Here is an 8,347-nt window from a genome sequence, read left to right as displayed (position 1 = left end):
TCCCTGGATGTCCAGTGCCTAGCGATGTATGTAAGGAGTGGATCAGATCTACCCGGTGTTCAGGTGGTATGAACTGCCGATGAGGAGGGCATCCCGGCGGAGCAGGGGCTTCCGGAGTGGCAACGACTGGAGGAGCGTTCCAGGTGATCGGACAAATGGAGATGTGTTCGGGAAGAATCTTCGTTGGGAGTTCTTCATGATCGTGATGCTCGTGTAAACGAGAGAGAGCGTCTGCTCTTAGATTCTTGGGTCCTGGACGATAGGAAATGGAGAAATCAAAACGTGAGAAGAAAAGTGACCATCTGGCTTGACGTGGACATAGTCTCTTGGCCTCTTTGATGTATTGGAGGTTTTTGTGATCTGTGATCACCTGGAACGGATGTTTGGCTCCCTCCAACCAGTGACGCCACTCCTCCAAGGCTAGCTTGATTGCTAGAAGCTCCCTGTCTCCTATGCTGTAATTCTGCTCCGCCGGGCTCAACTTCCGAGAGAAATAGGCACAGGGATGCAGTCGGGGCGGTGTATCATGATGTTGAGATAATACTGCCCCGACGCCGGTGGTGGATGCGTCCACTTCCACCACGAAAGGAAGATTTGGGTCAGGATGAGTCAGGAGTGGGGCCCTTGTGAACTCCTTCTTAAGAAGGCGGAAGGCTGCGGCTGCTTCTTTGGTCCACTCCAGTCCTTTGGGTTTACCCTTGAGGAGATTAGTGAGAGGTGATGTAATCCTGCTGTAGTCCTTGATAAACCGTCTATAAAAGTTAGCAAACCCAAGAAACCTCTGGAGCTCCTTAATGGAAGTGGGTTCTGACCAGGATAGAACAGCCTCAATTTTCTTCCATCCATACGTATACCGGTTTGGTCAATGATGTATCCCAAGAAATGAATCGACTTCTGGTGGAATGAGCATTTCTCCGCTTTGAGGTAGAGGTGATGTTCTCTCAATGTGTGTAGGACCTCCGCAACGTGTTGGCGATGTTCGGCCTCACTCCGGGAGTAAATGAGGATGTCATCTATGTACACTATTACACAGTGGTGAAGAAACTCCCGGAGGACTTCATGAATGAAGTTTTGGAATACGGAGGGGGCGTTGACCAGACCGTAAGGCATGACCTCATATTCATAGTGGCCAGTAGGGGTCACGAATGCTGTCTTCCATTGGTCCCCCTCACGTATTCTTATCAGATTATACGCGCTGCGGAGGTCCAATTTAGTGAAGACTTTAGCTTCTCGGAGCTGTTCCAAAGCGGCTGGTACCAGAGGAAGGGGATATCGGTATTTTACTGTACCGTTATTTAGGACCCTGTAGTCGATGCATGGACGCAGCCCTCCGTCCTTCTTGGCCACAAAGAAGAAGCTTGAGGCGGCTGGTGATTTTGAGTGACGTATGTACCCCTGACTCAGAGCCTCCCTTATGTAATCTTCCATTGCCTGATTCTCTGGAAGCGAGAGCGGGTAGATCCTACCTCTTGGCAACTGGGCATCTGGAACTAGGTCGATCGCGCAGTCCCATGGCCGATGCGGCGGTAGCTGGGAAGCTCTCTTGGGGCAGAAGACATCATGAAAGGAGCTGTACTCCTTAGGAATGTGGATAGACTGCTTCTCAGGAGGGCTCTCGACCGATGTTGCAAACAAAGAAATGGGGTTCCGACCTTGAAGAGGGAGATTTGGAAAACAGGCAGGTGTACATCCAGATCCCATTTCCTTATCTCTCCTGTGCCCCAAGAGATGATGGGATCGTGCTTCACCAGCCACGGGCGCCCTAGAATGATGTCCATATTTGCACCCTCCAGAACCAGAAATTGAATCCTCTCTTGATGTAACAACCCCACTTGAAGAAGGATGTCTTCGCATTGTCGATGGATACGGGTCGAAGATCGAGTGCACTGGGTTATCGGTTGTATCTGGTATATATGCGAGGACGCCTCAGTACGGAGGTGGAGTTGACGACAGAGGGATTGGGAGATGAAGTTCCCTGCTGACCCGGAGTCGATGAGGGCTGTGACAGGAGAGAAATAGAGGCAGTAGTTATTTGTACGGTGGTAGTAAGTGGTTTACATTGTTCAATATTCGTACTGAATACACTCACTGAAGTCCGAATGGGACGAAGGGGACACTCCATACGGGTGTGTCCACTGACACCGCAGTATAGACACAGACCCCGGGTCAGCCTCCTCTGTCGTTCCGCTGATGTCAGTCTTCCAGACTCTATTATCATGGGTTCTGGTTCTGGAGAGGCTGTTGACTCAGGCGATTGGAGGAGTGCAGACGAGGGGGGTGATGGTGTCCTGTTGATAGGAACGGAGACGATCGGAACATCGGAGAGAATGTTGGATGAATCTCTCCAGACCCATTGTATCATCTAATGTGGCCAGTTGGATTCGGAGAGTGGGTTCCAAGCCGAGCCGGTACGTGGTCAACAACGATCTCTCATTCCATCCACTTGCAGCTGCTAGAGTGCGAAACCGGAGAGCATATTCCTGTGTAGATAGAGTACCTTGCTTTAGATGATACAGCTGCTCTCCAGCGGCTACTTCCCCATCAGAACGTCCAAACACCTCTTTGAAATACTCCGTGAAGGTAGTGATGGAATTCATGACCGGCCCGGCTTGGTTCCAGATCGTCTCAGCCCATTTAAGTGCAGGTCCAGAGAGTAGAGATACGATGTAGGCGATCTTCGACTTATCTGTGGGATATAGAGAAGGTTGCATTTCGAATATGAGGGAACATTGTAACAGAAAACCATTGCACTCCCCCGCTCCGCCTGAGTAGGGCGCTGGTCGGGCCATGGGACTGGAAGGAAGGGCCGAAGAAGAAACTGTGGAGGCGGAAGTGCTCGGTGCTGGTGGTGCGTTGGAAAGTGGAGCTGGTGGCTGTAGAATCCGCTTCAACTGGTCCACCAGCTCTTGAAGGTGATCGGGGGTGCTCATGTTGTCGTCGGTATGGGTCCGGGCTTCTGTTATGAAGCGGACAGGAGACAGAGGTAAGGAAACGTTAGGGTGTTTATTAAATGACAACAAGGAGCACATGAAGGATAGCCAGGAGGATCAGGAATGATGTTGGGGTCTTTTCCTCCGTGGCTGGGTAACAGGAATACACGAGGATGGACAGCACACACCAGATACAGCTGACAGAGGATGACACAGACTTGGAAGGACTGGAAGACAGGACGATTCGGGAGGACCAGGAGGACTAGGAGGAATACAAAGAGAACAGGTAAGTAAATCGTTTGTTTTAGCTGAGGATGACTACGCTGAGTGGTCGCTCAGTTGTCCGCTTTCGTCGAGACGAGCCCGGACAATGAGCGACTGGAGTGCTGTGCTTTTATCTGGTGCTCGTGAATGTGATGCAGCTGTGTGCTCATTAGAAGTCAGGTGATGGTGATCTTCGTGAGTGGGGGTCGTGAGAGCCTGACCAATCCATGACACCTATTGATTTGATATATTAACAAGCAATTAAAATTCTGGACTTAAAGCCTATACGATGGCATCATTGTGATGTTTTATATAAACATAATCTTTTTAGTTATGATAGTTTTATTAAATGTAATTATCTTAAACTGTTTTTTAAATATTTAAATAATCATGTTTCAATGCTGTTTTCAGATATAATCAGTAAGCATCAGAAAAAAAAAAAATTTGTTAAACAGTAATTAGGGAAAATATATTCAGGAGGTCTAATAATTCTGACTTCAACTTTATATAGCTATGAATAAAAAATGATGAGACCGCTTAAATGAAAGATTTCTCTACTCGTAGTTTTAGTGAGTAAAATGTAATGTTCATTTTATTATTTAAACTAGTGATGACATTTCTTCCAAATGTAGAAAAATATGTTGCCATTTACAGTTATTTTGCATAAAATCACAAATAAATATAATTTATAATGTCACATTCATTGTCAAACAACACAATATTAATGTTTTAACTCCAAAACAGTTAGGAAATCAGTATTTGGTGCATGTAATAATCCTGAATTTCAATTGAAAGATTTCTTTTCATTTAAAGATTTGTCATTGTGTCAAATTGTAAATTTCCGAAAAAAATGACAGGCTTCTTATTTAAACTTTAGAAGAAATGTCATTTTTATATGAGCAATATCACACTCGTAGGCTATATATATGGCTATATATCAGCACTGGTGGAAGGCGTGCATTGGCAGGAGGCCGCAGGCTTGACAGAAGGCGTGTCTGAAGTTAGGGCTGACGCAATTGTCATAGCAGTGTCAGCCAATGAAATTAGTCCGCAATCGGCAACTGTCTGAGTGTATTTGCATACAGCAATCTGATTGGCTGACGCTTCTGTCGGCACTTGAAAAGTTGAGAAAGTCCCAACTTCTGCAGCGAGCAACGCCTCTGAAGCGGCGCTGACGGATCCACAATGCAGTTCGGCAATGCCTGACGTCACCCATTCAAAGTGAATGGGAAGCATTAAAGCTGATGCCCCGTGTGAATGGGGCGTTAGTATCCCACCAATGTTGATATACAGCCATATCGCAGTGCTATGAGTGTGATATTGCGTTTATACAACAGTTCGATGGTACAATCGTGTATGTCCCACCAGTGCTGATATACAGCCATATCGCACTGCTACGAGGGTGATATTGCGTTTGTACAACAGTTCGACGGCACAATTGTGTATATAAAAAAGAAAATCAAACACAGTGAGGATCTCCGAATAACACTGTTGAAAACCGGTAACTGTATTAAAATAGGCCATGGTTTCCGCTACGTTCATTTTTCCATGGCGAGGCGCCATGCCAAAATTGATCCCGCCACATTGGCTACATTACAGCTTTTCATTCAAAACCTTCAGTCGTGTTTTTTTTACATAGTGGGTTATAATCGCACCAAAAAGTATTGAAAGGTTAGTGATTTATAACAGCGCAAACTTTTCTGTAACTGTAGTAGTGCTGTGCCTTACTTGTTTAACCTTTTTAAGGTTACGTGCTGACTGACTGACTGACTGACAGGTGCATGATGCGTGAGGCCAGCAAACACGACGTACAGCCATTTCATTTTACTTCAGGACGCATTAATGGTGCTCTGTAGGCCTATTGGAGACATTCATAAACATTCCTAGCAAATCTAATAATTGTTGGAGACATACTTGTTAAACGCACTAAATCGCACTTCAGCAGCGTTTATTTGAGAGCGCACAAGAAGATCTGCGCTTGAGCAGCATATATTTGAGGGGGCGTACAACTTAGAAGTTTTGTGCACGAGCAGAGGAAATCGGCGCGCGCAAGCAGAGATTTACATGCTCGTAGGCTATTACATAAATGCGATCTCGACTTGTAATACTGCGCTCACAACATTTGTCATTGAAATAACACCACAGGTAGATCTGTGTAAAAAATGCCTGCCGCCACAGCTGGAAAAAAAATCTAGAGGAAACACTGTAGGCACTGTCCTTATAAATAAACTGCATAGTCGCAATCTATACAAAAGAGAGAGATCAACTTAGAATATCTTACCAGTTAAATAATGATTTGAACAGCTGTTGTTAGAAAACATCCTGTTTTAATCTTCTAAGCAAGGGCTTATTATGCGGCCCTGGCGCCATCTTGTGCATAGACAACAGCCCCTTTCACACAGTGATACCGGTAAATATCTGGAAAATTTTCAGCACGACTTTACCTGTAAATTAAAAAAAGCGCTGTTCACACAGGCGAGGAGGTTACAGATTTTTTTCCAGAAAAGACCATTCACACATCCATTCCAAAATACCGGTAAATTCTGACATCAACCAGAAATGACCTCTAAATGGCTGGGCCTGTATTTGTAAACATTTGACTACATTACAAACTCTGTGGATGGATCAGTATAGTGAACAACTTTGATGAAAACATATAGAGCAACACTTTCGCATGTCGAGATGTAGATGATATGTGTGTGTGCTGGCGCTCACCGGCTGCTTCACGGGCACACAAGACTCCTCAAGCAACTGAAGGAAGCAGAGCTTGAAGGTAAACAAACAACGGCTTATCATAAGAATCTTATCGAAAATTATTTACACTTTTGGCATTAAGATGAACATATAAACGTTATCTGACTAACTTCTAGCAGTTAAATGTGTCTGGGAAAATATTCAAAGGCTTTTATTTCCATAAACCGCGTGGACGTGAATGCGTCTGAGTGTTCTGATTGGCTAAATCAAATCAGACGTCTCACGTCAGCGTTCTATACATGCACGCGCTCTTTCCGGCGTTCACACAGCGCAGCATTCCGGCAAATTACCGGTAATGTTACAACTTCTGTTTCCGGAAAATAGCCGCAACAAATTCACCGGTATTTCCAAAAAAGGCCTGTTCACACATTCAGACTTTTCCGGAAAATTACCGGCAAATTCCGGAAAGGTCTGTATGTGTGAAATGGGCTAACGTCAAACGTCTTTAACTAATAATAACCTTATAAATAAACTGCAAAGTTGCAATCTAAACAACTACATTCTCGACTAAAACGTCTCAAAAGAACATTGTGTTGTCCAAACTGTAAAGTGTCCTCTTGTCGCTGTGAAGAGGCTGGACCAGTGCTGTTATTGCGGAATATCTTACGGCTATCAGCCAATCAGATTCAAGAACCAGACAGAACTGTTGTATAAAATTATATATATGTTATAAACTTCATATAATTATTCAAATTTTACCATTTTACACAAACCAAACCTATCATTCATTTTCCTTTTGCTTGGTCCCTTTATTCATCAGGGGTCACTACAGCGGAATGAACCACCAGATTATCCAGCATAGGTTTTTACATAGCAGATGCCCTTACAGCTGCAACCCAGTACTGGGAAACACCCATACTCTCAGCAAATTTAGTTTATTCAGTTCACCTATAGTGCATGTCTTTGTACTTGGGGGAAACTGGAGCACCAGGAGGAAACTCATGCCAACAGGGGGAGAACATGCAAACTACACAAAGAAATGCCAACTGGACTCCAACAAGTAACCTTCTTGCTGTGAGGCAACAGTGCTACCCACTGGGCCACCATGCCACCCCCAAACCTATTAAATTCAGAAATAAATTCACAGGAAGTATTTTCATATTTTCCCTTACTTGTTTTTTTGTTCATAGCAATTTATAGAATTTTTCTGAGTAATATTCAGCTGTATGTGGTCAAACATTTTGAAAGGGTCTGAAACATTTGCCAATTTATTGGTGAACTAGAACTGTTGTCTTACTTGTGATAATGATAGAGATGACTTTAAGCGCTGAATAGTAAATAAGCTGAATATATGATTTAAAGCATGGATGTTTCAGGCTTTAAATTATGACACAACCCTGTGTGACATGGAAAAAGAGTTACATATCTCCAGACAATATGTGAATCTCATGTCTGAAGATTTACTTTTGATTTCTTTTTTATTCTTGTGCTAAAATAACTGAAGTTAGAGAAAAAACTCTTAATCTTAATGATTTATTTTAATAACACATTGAGTTACCATACAAACAGACCTATGTATTTTATTTAGTTTAATTTTTATCATTTGTGGTAGTTATAGATAAACATGGAGATATTTAGTTTATATAATATAACTCAAAATTTTAAGTTCATATAATCTAATAATGTAAGATGTTTATTTCAGAGTATCAGTCAGTTGTTTATCAACTGGCGCCATCTAGTGTCTGTACATCAGCTGTTTTAAAGTATAGTTGTATTTACCTTCATTTTCTCCATCATTCATTCAGTTCTCTTATTTCTTCACTGATTGAATTGTCTTGATTTTTCCTGCTTTATTATTTATTTATTAATTCATTTTTAGATTTTATTTTATTTACATTTTTTTGCAGCTGTACATGTCAAAAAATTCATCCATAGCAGTGTTTTAGCAACTATACGGTGATAGTTTTCTGTTGTTTTCTATTATTTTCTATTCTATTGTAAAATACATGTCTGTGTAAGAAGTGCTCAAATTGTGTGTGCGTCTCTGTGTGTGTGTGAGACAATAAATTAAATAAATAAATGAAAAATGACTTTAAACATATTATTTTTAATTCATTCATTCCTTTTCCTTCAGCTTAGTCCCTTTATACTTCAGGGGCCGCCATAGCGGAATGAACCGCCAACTCATCTAGCATATGTTTTACACAGCGTATCCCCTTCCAGCTGCAACCCAGTACTGGGAAACACTAGTACTGGGAAAATTTAGTTTATTCAATTCACCTATAGCGCATGTCTTTGGAAAGCCATGCCAACACAGGGAGAACATGCAAAATCCACACAGAAATGACAACTGACCCAGCTGAAGCTCGAACCAGCGACCTTCTTGCTGTGAGGTGACCGTGCTACCCACTGAGCCACCATGCCACCTCTGAAAATAAATAAATATATAATAAATGAAA

The sequence above is a fragment of the Danio aesculapii genome, chromosome 11, assembly GCF_903798145.1.
Source record: "Danio aesculapii chromosome 11, fDanAes4.1, whole genome shotgun sequence".
Taxonomy (NCBI): Eukaryota; Metazoa; Chordata; class Actinopteri; order Cypriniformes; family Danionidae; genus Danio; species Danio aesculapii.
Note: the sequence above shows the minus strand (reverse complement) of the source record.